The sequence below is a fragment of the Capricornis sumatraensis genome, chromosome 1 (genome assembly GCF_032405125.1).
Source record: "Capricornis sumatraensis isolate serow.1 chromosome 1, serow.2, whole genome shotgun sequence".
In the NCBI taxonomy this organism is placed as follows: Eukaryota; Metazoa; Chordata; class Mammalia; order Artiodactyla; family Bovidae; genus Capricornis; species Capricornis sumatraensis.
This window is the reverse complement of record NC_091069.1, coordinates 245,743,045-245,757,403: the sequence shown is the minus strand read 5'-3', so window position 1 is coordinate 245,757,403 and position 14,359 is coordinate 245,743,045.

The window sequence follows — 14,359 nt, the reverse complement described above, 5'->3', positions numbered from 1 at the left end:
ATAATAGAGATATAGATATGTATAAATAATAGAGAGATATAAATATAAATGGGGCTTCCCAGGTGGCATTAGTGGTAAAGAACCCTCCTGCCAATGCAGGAGGCATTAGAGACTCAGGTTCAATCCCTGGGTCAGCAAGATCCCCTAAAGTAGGGAGTGGCAACCCACTCCAGTATTCTTGCCTGGAGAATCCCATGGATGGAGGAGCCTGGTAAGGTACATCCATAACATCACAAAGAGTCGGACACAACTGAAGCAATTTAACATGCACACACAGATCTAGATAAATGGTAGGTAGATAGATCAAGCCAGACATCTAGGTGTATGAAGTCAAGTCGGCCTTAGGAAGTATCACTATGAACAAAGTTAGTGGAAGTGATGGAATAACAGCTGAGTTATTTCAAATCCTAAAAGATGATGCTGTGAAAGTGTTGCATTCATTATGCCAGCAAATTTGAAAACTCAGCAGTGGCTACAGGACTGGAAAAGTTCAGTTTTCATTCCAATCCCAAAGAAGTTCTATGCCAAAGAATGTTCAAAATACTGCACGATTGCACTCGTTTCACATGAAAGCAAAGTAATGCTAAAAAAAAGTCTCCAAGCTAGGCTTCAATAGTACTTGAACTGAAAACCTCAAGATATTCAAGCTGGATTTAGGAAAGGCAGAGAAACCATAGATTAAATTTCCAACATCCATTGGATCATTAAAAAAGCAAGAGAATTCCAGAAAAACACCTACTTCTACTTCATTGACTACACCAAAGCATTCAACTGTGCGGATCACCACAAACTAGAAATTCTGAAAGAGATGGGTATAACAGACCACCTTATCTGTATACAGGTCAAGAGGCAACAGTTGGAATTGGACATGACAATGAACTGGTTCCAAGTTGGGCAAGGAGTACATCAAGACTGTGTATTGTTACCCTGCTTATTTAACTTATATGTGGAGAACATCATGAGAAATGCCAGGCTGGATGAAGCGCAAGCTGGAATCAAGGTTGCTGGGAGCAATCAATAAATATGTAGATGACACAATCCTTAGGGTAGAAAGCAAAGAGGAACTAAAGAACATCTTGATGAAGGTGAAAGAGGAGAGTGAAAAGGCTGGTTTAAAACTCAACACTCAAAAAGCAAAGATCACAGCATCCTGTCCAATCACTTCATGGCAAATAGATGGGGAAACAATGAAGACAGTGACAGAATTTATTTTCTTTGGCTCCAAAATCACTGCAGATAGTGACTGCAGCCATGAAATTAAAAGATGCTTGCTCCTTGGAAGAAAAACTATGACAACCTAGACAGGGTATTAAGAAGTGTTGGGAACCGTGTTAGGCATTACTGACAAAATAGAGGCATGGCCTTAAACCCTCTCCCTCTGTTCCGTAGGCACAGACCCAGAATGAAGGAGTTAGGCTTTGTGATTCTGACTTGTTTTTTCCTTTCCTCGGCTGAGTTGACTGAAGAGAATATTAAGCTGCAGAAAGCATACAGCCTTCTGCAGCTGTGCTCAAAGAATAATTCATAAAGTTAATCACTGACATTTGTTCAAGGACTTTTACAAAAGAGTGTTCCAGGGTGAGCACAGAGGCCGCAGCTTGAGACCTGGGAGGGATTCCTATCTGAAACCTATTTGTGAGAAAAGTGTTTATGGCAAAGGAGTTTGCTGAATTTAGGGCTTAGGAATAATTAAAATAGTTAGAAGCTAAAGATTTAAGGATTGCTGTAATGTTACAATATTCTACTATAGCTTATAAAAATTAGGGACTTTAGAGATATTATTAGCAAGAAGCCCTTTCTAAGAAATAGTGAGCCTAGGATACTAGGGGCAAACAGGACTTAGAAAGATAAGAATTAAACTGAGGAATGTGGTACATAGCCCAGACCTTAGCATGAGTTACAGTGTATTCACAAGGACACATGAGAAAAAGTAGATAAGAGAATCGCTGAGGAAGGAACTCCTTTTGAGGGGCAACAATAATTTTTGGAAAAAAATAAATCTGGGTCAATGGGAACTAAAAATATCAAACCTCTGACCTAATGCTTTTGTAAAAGTATGAAAGAGAATCATAAGCTTGAAATAAACATGCAGTCCAAAAAAAACTGAGAGGCTGCCTCAGTTTCTCGCCGACACTGCCCATCCCTTCAGGTTGAATCCCAGGCTGCTGGAGCTGGACTCTGGCAAAGAAGCAGAGACATTACTTTGCTGACAAAGATCCATATAGTCAAAGCTGTGGTTTTTCCAGTAGTCATGTACAGAGGTGAGAGTTGGACCATAAAGAAGGCTGAACACTGAAGAATTGATGCTTTCCAACTGTGGTGCTGGAGAAGACTCTTTAGAGTCCCTTGGACTGCAAGGAGATCAAATCAGTCCATCCTAAAGGAAATCAGTGCAGAATATTCATTAGAAGGACTGATGCCAAAGTGGAAACTCCAATACCTTGGTCACCTGATGTGAAGAACTGACTCATTGGAAAAGACCCTGATTCTGGGAAAGATCAAAGGCAGGAGGAGAAGGGGACAGCAGAGGATGAGATGGTTGGATCGCATCACCAACTCAGTGGACATGAGTTTGAGCAGGCTCTAGGTGATGCTGAAGGACAGGGAGGCCTGGCCTGCTGCAGTCCATGAAGTCACAAAGAGTTGGACATAACTGAGCAGCTGAACAACAACAACACATAAAATAAATGCTGTGGATATTATATTCCAATAAAATTGCTAATAAAAAAGAAAAAGAAAGAATCATGGATTGAAGGGAAGCCAAGGTCAGAATAAGCAGAAACATGGAATTCTTTCTGTCAGGATGGGACAAGCTTGCCCACACGGCACCACATGATGTCAAGTGGACTGTGTGCGTATTGGGGGCAGTGGGGTGGGGGTGGAAGAGAAGCGGAACTGTATGTTGAAGAACCACTGGATTAAACAAATTAAACAGGCTTCTTTACTGCAGGACTTTTGAGAAACTACAAAGTCCATGGCCAGAGTGAACCTCAAGAGAAGATTCACAGGCATGGTTACCCAAATTTCTCTGATCTTTGAACACCCTGCCACAGATTAATGAAGAAAATTGAACAGATAAAGAACAGACTGACTAAGTGGTATTACAGCCTGGATGGCGTGGGTCAGTAGGACATCAAAGGCCATCAGTTCCTTCTGAGTAACCAACCACATGCAAAGTGCCTTTCTGACCTCAGAATGCTTTTCAAACCAATTCAAGTCTCCTACATGATGGCTGGAAGATCAGGTTTTCATTTGCCTGAAAACACTCCTCTGTTTTACTTGATGGGAAAACAAGTAGAGACTACAGATAATCCAAGAAGGAGCGAGCTTCAGTTAGACAAGCATGAAGAGCATGTCAGATGTCAGCAAAATAAGAACCTGAAAAAGTGAGTTGTAAGATATTGGATGTAAGTGGCACAGCCTAAGTCTAAAATGGGACATGTAAGTGACTCAGGGAAAACGTCACATTTTGCATGCAGCTTAGTTAATTTTTTATGTATGTATAAATGATGTTCCCCCATGAGAATCAGTTGGTAAACTGACTTTCGGAGTAGAAGCAAAAGCAAGATTTACAAGAGAATGAGAGGGGAGGTGGTCCTAAGATGGTGGAGGAATAGGATGGGGAGACCACTTTCTCCCCCACAAATTCATCGAAAGAACGTTTGAACGCCAAGCAAATTCCACAGAACAACTTCTGAATGCTGGCAGAGGACATCAGGCACCCAGAAAGGCAACCCATTCTCTTCAAAAGGAGGCAGGACAAAATGTAAAAGACAAAAAGAGAGGCAAAAGAGGTAGGAACAGAGATCCCTCCCTGGAAGGGAGTCTTAGAAAAGAGAGAAGTTTCCAAACACCAGGAAACACTCTCTCTGGTGGGTCTGTGACGAGCCTTGGAATCTCAAAGAGCAAAATAACCGGGAGGAAAAATAAATAAATAATTAAAACCCACAGATTATGTGCCTAACATCAACTCCCAGCAGAGCAGCAGCCCAGATGCTCGCATTCCCCACTAGCAAGCGGGGAATGGACAGGGAGGCGTGGGCTGCATTGCTTAGGGTAAGGACCGGGCCTGAATGCCCCAAGGGAAATCTGAGGGAACTAGCTTGAAATAGCAACCCAGACTGTGGGATAGCTATCCCGCGAAGAGCCCTAACCTAAGACACTGCCAGGCCCGCTCACAGAACAAAGGACTGAGCAGAGCTAACCAGCTGTGGACCAGCCCATCCCCCACCAGAGACAGGCATGTGAGGGCAGCCAGAGCCAGAAGAGGGCAATCCAGCCCCAGAGACGCATCCTATACCAAACTGCAAGCAGACTTTGTTGCTAACCAAGACTCCTTGGGATTCTGGATGGTTGACATACCCCCGGAGGGTCGCAACCAGAGATCAGCTCCCCAGAAGAGACACACGGCAAACCTGAGAAGGCACGCCCATTGTACACCCAGAAAACTGAGCAGCTGGGACAAGGGAAGTGATAAGACACAGCCTTCAACTGGGGGCAATTGTGCTCGCCAAGCACCTGGTTACCTGAGCTGCTCAGACCTGGGATGGGCACAAAACGCAGGCCCAACCAAGTCTGTGCCTCTGTGGAGTACCCAAGAACCTGAACCTAAGTGGCTTAGACCTGGGGAATGCATGCAACCCACGGCCCTCATCAGACAGTTCCTGGCAGAGCAATCTAGAGTCTGAGCGGTGTAGACTGGGAAACCACACACTCTGTGAGTGGGGGCAAACCCAGTGTGGCTGAAACACTGTGAGCACTCACCACACATGCCAGTGATATTTGTTTGCAGTGTTCCTCCCTCCTCACAGCACAACTGAACAAGTGAGGCTAAAAAAAGTGACCACCACCACCCACCTTGTGCCAGGGCGGAAATTAGATGCTGAAGAGACCAGCAAACAGATGAAGCTGAAATAGAGGGAACAGCTTTGGAAATGACAGGTGCAATAGATTAAAACCCTGTAGTTAGCACCGTCTACACATAGGCAGGGGCCTATAGACCTTGAAGTATAAGCCGGGCCAAGGAACTATCTGAAAATGAACTGACCCCACACTGTCTGCAACAGCTCCAGAGAAAGTCCTAGATATATTTTTACTATCATCATTTTTAATTTTTTTTAATTTTAAGTCCTCTATTACTCCTTTAATTTTTATTTTTATTTTTATAACCTACTATTACCTTGCAAAAAAAGAAAGATGCTATTTTTAAAGCAAACTTCATATATGTATATATATTTTATAATTTTTGTGACTTTGGTTTTCTTTTCTTTTTTTTCATACTGAATTTTTGAGAATCTAACATCTACTCAAGATTTTTAATCTTTGCTTTATGGTATTTGTTATCAACTTTGTACCTTTAAGAACCCAATCTTCAGTACCCATTTTCACTTGGGAAGAAGATCACTGGCTTGATTGCTCTCAACCACTTTTAACTCTCCTTTTTCTCCACCAGGTCACCTCTATCTCCCGCCTCCCCCTTTTCTTCTCTACCCAACTCTGAATCTCTTTGTGTGTTCTGGGCTGTGGAGAACACTTAGCAAACTGATTACTGGCTGGGTCTGTCTCTCTCCTTTTGATTCCCCCTTTTATTCTCCAGGCCACCTCTGGCTCCTTCATCCCTCTTCTCTTCTCTGTGTAACTCCATGAACATCTCTGAGGGATCCAGACTGTGGAGAGCACACAGGGAAGTGATTACTGGCTAGTTGCACTCTCCCCTTTTGATTCCCCCTCTTCTCCTCCTGGTCACCTCTATCTCCTTCCTCCCTTTTCTCTGCTCCATGTAATTCTGTGTACCTCTCCAGGTGTCCAATACAATATTGTAACATTAAAAAAAAAGCCCAGAAATAAACTCACACACTTATGATCCATTAATCTATAAAAATAATAATAATAATAATGATATGATCTATGTACTTTGCCATTATGATTACTTATAGCATGTAAAATGTTAAGTATGTCTAATATTTATTTCATTTCAATGACATCAGTCTGTCATTACACAATAAATCAAAAAGAAAGTCTACAAAAAAAGAGAGAGAGAATGAGGTTAGGGAGAAAAACTTCAGTCTTGGGGTAATAAATCTTACTTATGCTTTTTGGGGGTGGGGGGTAAATTGACTAGTTAATAACTAGTAAGGTGGGAATTTGGGCATTTTGTCCTTGAGGAATTCAAATAAGTCTATCCAAAAAATCCAATTTCAGTTATTTGTGGGTTCTCCAGAAAACTTTGAGAGTTGAATATGGAGCAAGAGCAATCGTGACAGGTTATATCTATGGAATGTTGACCACCATTCTGCCATTTACACCCACACCTTAGTAAGGCCACACAACTAGACTGACAGAAATTTCACATAAATATAATGGAGTGTTATCTTCAAAATGTTGGAAGAAAATAATTGCTAATCTAGAATTTTACATCCAGTTGAACTAACACACAAATGTAAAGCCACAATTAAGACATTTTCAAACACACAAATAGTAGCAAAGTTTACCACCTGTGGCACCTGATACCACCTGAGTAGTATCACTAAAACAATCAGGAAGATACACAAACCCATATCTACATCACGGGATATGTTGTTCAGTCATTAAGTCATGTCTGACTCTTTGTGACCCCATGGACTGCATCACGCCAGGCTTCCCTGTCCTTCCCTATCTCTAGAAGTTTGCTCAAGCCCATGTCCATTGAGTCAGTGATGCAATCATCTCATCCTCTGTGACCCCCTTCTCCTGCCCTCAATCTTTCCCAGCATCAGAGTCTCTTCCAACGAATTGGCTCTTCCCGTCAGGTGGCCAAAGTATTGGAGCTTCAGCTTCAGTCCTTCCAATGAATATTCAGGACTGATTTCCTTTAGGACTGCCTGATTTGATCCCCTTGCAGTCCAAGAAACTCTCAAGTTCTTCTCCAACACTACAGCTCAAAAGCGTCAGTTCTTTGGTGCACAGCCTCTTTTATGGTCCAACGCTCACATCCATACATGATTACTGGAAAAACCATAGCTTTGACTGTACTTTGTCAGCAAAGTAATTTCTCTGCTTGTTAATATGCTGTCTAGGTTTGTCATAGCTTTTCTTCCAAGAAGCAAGTGTTTTTGGAGCCCAAGAAGATAAAGTCTGTCACTGTTTCCATTATTTCCCCATCTATTTGCCATGAAGTAATGGGACCGGATGCCATGATATTTGTTTTTTCAGTGCTGAGTTTTAAGCTGCTTTTTCATTTATTCTTATTGCTTCTAATATCTCAATTCCTAGATATAGGTCTCAGCTCAGATGTTTCTCCTGGACTCTCAGACCTGTACAATCTACTACCTCCCAGACAGCACTACTCAAACAGCTCCATCCATTGCAAACTCTCTCTATGCAAGTTGATAAAATAAAATGCATATGCTAGGGCAAAACAAGAAAAAATAACATAGAATTCTGTCTGTGTGTCTGTTTGGGCCTCCTCCCTTGAGTACTGGGTGTTGGCATTTCACATTAACCAGAGCTGCCCAAAGACCAGTGTGCCTACTTGACTGTAAAGATTGATTTCTTTCTTTCTTCTGATTCTAATAGTGTAACTTCTTAAACAATAGCATTCTTTTCCACTTCTGCAGGAAGTCAAGGTGACTTGCTGCTCCCTCTGTCTGTTCTTATCTGGGTCATGCATCTTTAATGAATTTTATATAAAATATCAGTATGTCATTTTGATGTATGCTTCTTCATCTCACTTTTTCCATTACAGTCCTTATATCTGTTTTTTATTTGCTTTGTTTTCTAAATTTTTTAGTATAACATTGAATAGAATGTTATAGAAACAATAAATTAAGCTTCCTGTCTTATTTCTCCCTTTAAAGCAGGGTTTCTTCCCTTTGCTGAACTATGTATTCAAATAAATTTTAAGGCCTTTGAGGCGATGTAATTCAATACAAAGGAACTGCATGATCTAGGTAGATTAACATGTGTGGGTCTTATTTTCCTCATGCATTAATTTGCCAGTTAATTGAGTAATCAATTAGTTAATACTCATTTATTCCACTTTGCTAAACATAGAGGATCCTTTTTAAAAGTACTTTTTATTGAGGCACTGGTTTATAACATTATATGTTTCATGAATACAACATTATCTTTTGACTTCAGTGCAAGCTATATAGCATGTTTGCTGCCAAATGTTTAGTTTTACCAGTCACCCTATAGTTGACCTCCTTTACCCATTTTGCCCTTCCTCCCCCCTCTTCCCCTCTGGTGATGACTACTCTGTTCTCTGTATCTTGTTTGTTTTGGTTTGGTTTGGTTTGCTCATTTATTTGATTTATTATTTTTATGATATTTCATATGTGTACATGCCAAGTGGCTTGAGTTGTGTCTCATTGTTTGCAGCTCTATGAACTATAGCCCACCAGGCTCCTCTATCCATTGGCTCCTCCAGGCAAGAATACTGGAGTGGATTGCCATGCCCTCCTCCAGGATATCTCCCTGACTCAAAGATCAAACCACATGTCTTATGACTCCTGCTTTGGCAGGCAGGTTTTTTACCATTAGCACAACCTGGGAAGCCCTATACTTCATGCTGCTAAGTCGCTTTAGTCATGTCCAGCTCTGTGTGACCCCATAGGTGGCAGCCCACCAGGCTCCCCCGTCCCTGGGATTCTCCAGGCAAGAACACTGGAGTGGGTTGCCATTTCCTTCTCCAATGCATGAAAGTGAAAAGTGAAAGTGAAATAATTCAGTCGTATCCGACTCTTAGCAACCCCGTGGACTGCAGCTTACCAGGCTCCTCCATCCATGGGATTTTCCAGGCAAGAGTACTGGAGTGGGGCGCCATTGCCCTCTCTGCCTATACTTCATACATGAGTGCAAAAAGAAAAAGAAAGCAGGCAGGGTTTCTTAGTCTCAGCACTACTGACTCTATATGAGGTATATCAGCATTCCTGGCCTCCACCCACTGGATGCGATAGCAGAGAGCCCACATCCCAACTACACCCTCTGCCCCTGCAGGTCGTGACAACCAAAAACATCTCCAGACACTACCAGATGTCCCTTGAGGGGCAATATTGCCCCTGTCCCAGTCCAGAAACAGCTTTCAAAGGTGTTCTCACATTTCACCATTAGGTTTGAATTTTGCTCTGAGCTTTCCATATACACCAATTAGGGTTTAGGGTTACAAACCACAGGAACTATTTCAGGCTAAACTTATCTCAAAAGTCACAACAAAAGAGAGATATCCGGCTTCTAACAGAATCAATGAGAAGGCTGAGAAAAGCAAGCTTAGAGAATAGGCATGAACCAAGGAGTGATGTGGGAAGCCAGGGCCCAGGAAAGTTTCTAAGAACAACCTGGTGAGGGTACTGGCTAGAAGCTTCTTTCCTTGCCCACCAGAGACAGTCCCACATCAGTCCCACTTCTTTGTGAAAATTGTTCCTGATCAAGGTCACTGGTAGAGCATTGTATCCACGAGGCTCAAGTCACAAAGCAGCTGGGGTCGGCAGGGGGCGGGATCTGGACTTTGGGACTTTCTAGAGTGGTAAATGGGACCAGGGTCTAACTGAAACTCACAGTTAAGTGGATTTTCCAGATGTAGGAAGGAGATTCAGATGCTGGGCAGCCTAAAAATATGTGCAAATGTTGTTGTTCAGTCACTAAATTGTGTCCAGCTCTTTGCGACCCCATGGACTGCAGCATGCCAGGCTTCCCAGTCCTTCACAACCTCCCAGAGTTTGCTTAAATTCATATCCACTGAATCAGTGATGCTATCTAAACATCTTATCCTCTGCTGTCCCCTTCTCCTTTTGCAAGAACATTGAGATGTAAAAAATAATCAGTATGCATTTATCACATTAAGGAAATACTTTCAAAGCCTTTTTTTTTTTTTGGCATGAGGGCTAGTTTATGATTTTTACATCTATTTTCTTTTTAATTTGACTTGAATGTGAGTTTTCTATTGCTGTGTAGCAAATCGCCTCATACCATTTATTCTCTCACATCTCTGCAGGTGACAAGTCTGGGTATACGGGAGAGCATTCTACTAAGGACCTCTCACTGTTGCAAAGTGTCACTCAAGCTGGATCTTTATTTGAAAGCTTGGGGGAATAATTTGTTTCCAGGTTCATCCAGTCTTTTGGCACATTCATTTCCTCGAAGCTATAAGACTGAAGTCCAACTTCTGTGTTGGCTATCAGCTGAAGATGCCCACACTCCCTGACAATGGCTGCCCCACCCTTAACCCAGCAATAGCATGCTGTTTCCTCAATCTTGGCATCACTGTGACTTTTCCTCCTGCCACCAGCCAGGAAAAACTCTCTCTGTGTTTTTTTTCTTAATTTTATTTTTGGCTGTACTACAAGACTTGTGGGATATTAGTTCCTTGACCAGGGATCAAACTCACGTCCCCTGCATTGGAAGCTTGGAATCCTAACCACTGGACTGGACTGCCAGTCTCCTGGAGAATTCCATGGACAGAGGAGCCTAGCAGGTTACAGTCCAGGGGGTTGCAAAGAGTCAGACACAACTGAACACGCACACCCACACACCCACCACCCAGATAATAGCTCTTTTCATTAACTTAGAGTCAACTGATTAGTAACCTTAATTACATCTGCAAAATCCCTTTATATGTAATACAACATAATCATGGTTCTGGTGTTTCATCATATCTTGAGGGACCATTTTAGAATTCGGTCCCACCATATCTTATGAAGTTGTTCATTATCTGGCTCTAAATTATGTAGTCTTGTCCTTTTCAGCTCAGGCTGCCATAACAAATACAATAGACTGGGTGGTTTAAAGGACAGACGTTTATTTCTTACCATTCTGCAGGCTCAGGGTCTAAGATCAAGGCCCCAGCAGGCTCCGTTCCTATGCAAGAGACATTCTGTCTCTCACATCACTGCTTATATAGGCATTGACCCCATCACAAGGACTCCATCCTCCCAATCTAACCACCTCTACAAGGTCCCACCTCCATATACCATCACATTGGGGGTAAGAGCTGCAATATATGAATTTGAAAGGGGTACAGACATTGAGTCCAGAGCAAGTCATTATTTAGTCCTTCCCTTTGGACCATGACAACATTCCCCCCACTAACTCACCATGCTCCTACTGACATCCAGCCCTTCCACACACACAACTTTTTGTCCCTGAAGCCTTCCAGCTCCTCCCACGAGGCTGAGTCTCACACAAGCCTCAGGTTAGAGTTCACTTTTTCTAGAGAGCTCTCCTGGTCCCTCAAGAATACATCAGTACCTCTCTATGGGCACACACTGCACCCTGCATATAATTTACCAAAGCCCTTATCACACTGCACTGTGAACACCTGTCTACAAATCATTTCCTTTTTATAGAGGGCAAGAACCCTGGTCCACAACAATAAACGTTCAACAAAAATTTGATGAATGAATGGGTAGCAGTTGGCAGTCAGTACACTTGGAAATCTAAGCATCTAATTGCTTTAATATATATGCCTCTGGAGTGAAATAAGTCAGAAAGAGAAAAACAAATATTATATACTAATGCATATATGTATTGAATCTAGAAAATAGTACTGATGACCCAATTAGAGGGAAGAAATGGAGGTGCGGATGTAGAGAACAGACTTGTAGACACAGCAAGGGAAGGAGATGGTAGGAAGAATTGTGAAAGTCGCACTGACATATATACACCATCATGTGTAAGACATTCAGTCGTGAATGTTTAGTTAGTCATTCAGTCGTGTCCGACGCTTTGCGACCCCTTGGACTATAGCTCACCAGGCTCCTCTGTCCATGGAATTTCTCCAGGCAAGAATACTAGAGTGGGTAGCCATTCCCTTCTCCAGGAGATTTTCCCAACCAAGGGATCAAACCCAGGTCTCCAACATTGCAGGCGGATTCTTTAGACCCGTTAGACCTAAACGTTGACAATATTGACTCCTGTTTACCTCACCACCAACCCATCAGAAGAATGTTTATGAGCTGATCATGCCCTCTTTTACTATGAAACTTGTCACTGTCTTCCCCAAGTTGGGACAGCTGGTTTTGAGGGCATTAGCCCGCTATAGTTCCCTTTACCTGGCAACATGATAAAGCTCTCCTTCTCTACTTCACCCAAAACTCTGTCTCTGAGATTTGGTTCAACAATGGTGTTCAAAGAACCTGAGCACTGGGTATCATGGGTAGCATTCTTTCCTTTGGATAAAGCTTCTGTCGTAATTCATGTGGTTCCACTGAGACTGTATCAGTCACCATCTGTGACCGTCAAGGCTGCAGGGCCATAAGAATGAACCACAATTCAGATGTGGCCCATCAGAACTCCCTCTCCCTCCACCACCCCTACCCTCTGCAACATGGATTTACCCAAGGCATGGGCCTATGTCACAAGCAGACCAGTCAGAGGACTTTGAATGAAGGAACAGAAGCTCAAAAGATCCTTTCTCCTTCTTCAGGTACAACTCCCAGGGTCCATGGCCTCTGTCCACTGACAGAGAACTTGACTCAATAGAAGAAAATAAGGTTGTCTAGTCTTTGCTGGTAAGGTCTTTAAGATAAAATGAAGTCGTTAGGGTGGGCCCTGACCTAATATAACTGGGTGTCCTTATAAGACATCAGGATAGAGGGGGGACCACCTGAGGACACAGGGAGAAGGTAGTTATCTACACAGAGGTCCCCAACCTCCAAAATCTGATGTCTGATGATCTGATATGAAGCTGATGTAATAATCATAGGAATAAAGTGCGCGACAATGTGCTTGAATCATCCCAAAGCCATCCCCCTCCCCTGCTCCCTCCTGCCTCTGCCCTCCCATCTGTCTCCACTCAACCCCAGCACCAAGTCCATGGGAAAACCATCTTCCATGAAACCAGTCCCTGGTGCAAAATGGTCAGGGCCTGCAGGAAGCCAAGAGGCTTCAGAGGGAACCAGCACTGCCAACAATACCTTGATCTAGGACTTTCCACCTCCAGGGCTGACAGCAAATAAATGTCTGTAGTTTAAGTCTCCTGCTCTATGGTATTTTGTTACAGCAGCAGGACTAGTACTTGTGAAAAGAGGTATTTTGATCTTGGGTGACATCAGCCTGCAACAACCTGAAGCAGGGACTGGGTTCCCAGCCCAAGACTGAGGCTGGGTCGCATTGGATCCAAGCCACAAGACCAGTGGTCAGTGACAGGGACCTTAGCCTTCAGCTTTGCAGAAAATAATTTATACAAAGATGGAGAGTAGTGAAGCAAGTAAGGTATTTGTTAAGAGGAGAAGAGTGCAGTACATGTGAATAGACACACATGTAGAGTCAGAGGGAAAGTCCCTGAGTCTCACTCTCATGGCATTTAAATTACATTTATGGGCTATTTCTTCTGGGTTCCATTTGGCCAGTCATTCTGATTTGTTCTGGTTCACAGGCCATATTTGGTATATCTCAGGAACCTCCCATGCGTGTGCATGCATCTCTTAGCCAAGATGAATCCTACTGAAAAGGCCTGCGGGTAGAACATCCTTGACATGACTCTCCTTTGGCCTCCAGGGGACCTTTTCGGCACATGTGTGGTCAGGGAGGTCTCCTGACTTAGGGAATGAGAAGTATGTGGTCTGTGCAGGATCCAGCCTCCTCCCTTAATTGCCCTGCAATTCTTGTCTGGGAGTTTTGGTCAATAGAGAATGAATCTCCAATTGCTTTACCCTGGAGAAGGGGTGTGGGGGGTGGCATCTGCCTTCTGCCTCCTGCCTCGATTTGACTCAGAGGGAGTGTCAATGACAGGGAAGAGAAGAGGTCTGCAATTTCATCCTGGAGTTCTCCAACACTGGCTGGCCAGCCTGGGAAGCATACATGGAACCAGCAGAGGAGACCAGGGAGGAGAGGCCAAGGTGGGAGGAAATCCAGCAGAACGTGTGATCTTGGACTCAGAGGAGGGGAGCCTGAGGGAGCAGGCTGGGCTCTGCAGGGTTAGAGCGTGCTGAGGGTTCCAGCAAGACGCAGGTGCTGGGCAGGTGGGTCATGCGTGCCTCCACCAGGATGATCAGAACAGTGGCCAGGTTGAGGGAGAACAGGAGCTGAGGAAGGGCAGTGGGAAGGCTGCTCTTTGGAGAGGTGGTAATATTAAGGAAAAAGAGAGGAAGGGACCATACTGAGAAAGGAGGGAAGTCCAGTGAGTTGTCTTTGAGTGGAGAGTGAAAGCACGTTTGTGTGTCCTGGGAATGTTCTAGAAGGGAGGCATCCTGGCACTGCAGATGGGGGAAGTGACAGTAGTGCGAGTGGAGTCTGTGAAGGGAGCATCAGGAGGGGCAGGTCAGGCCTTTCGGGGGACCAAGGACAGTCCCATCTCATCACTGGAGGGAGGGAAGTTCTTGGCTGTGTGGTCACCCATCCTTCTGAAACCAAGCAGGACCCTGTGGGGCTCCTGGGCATGAAA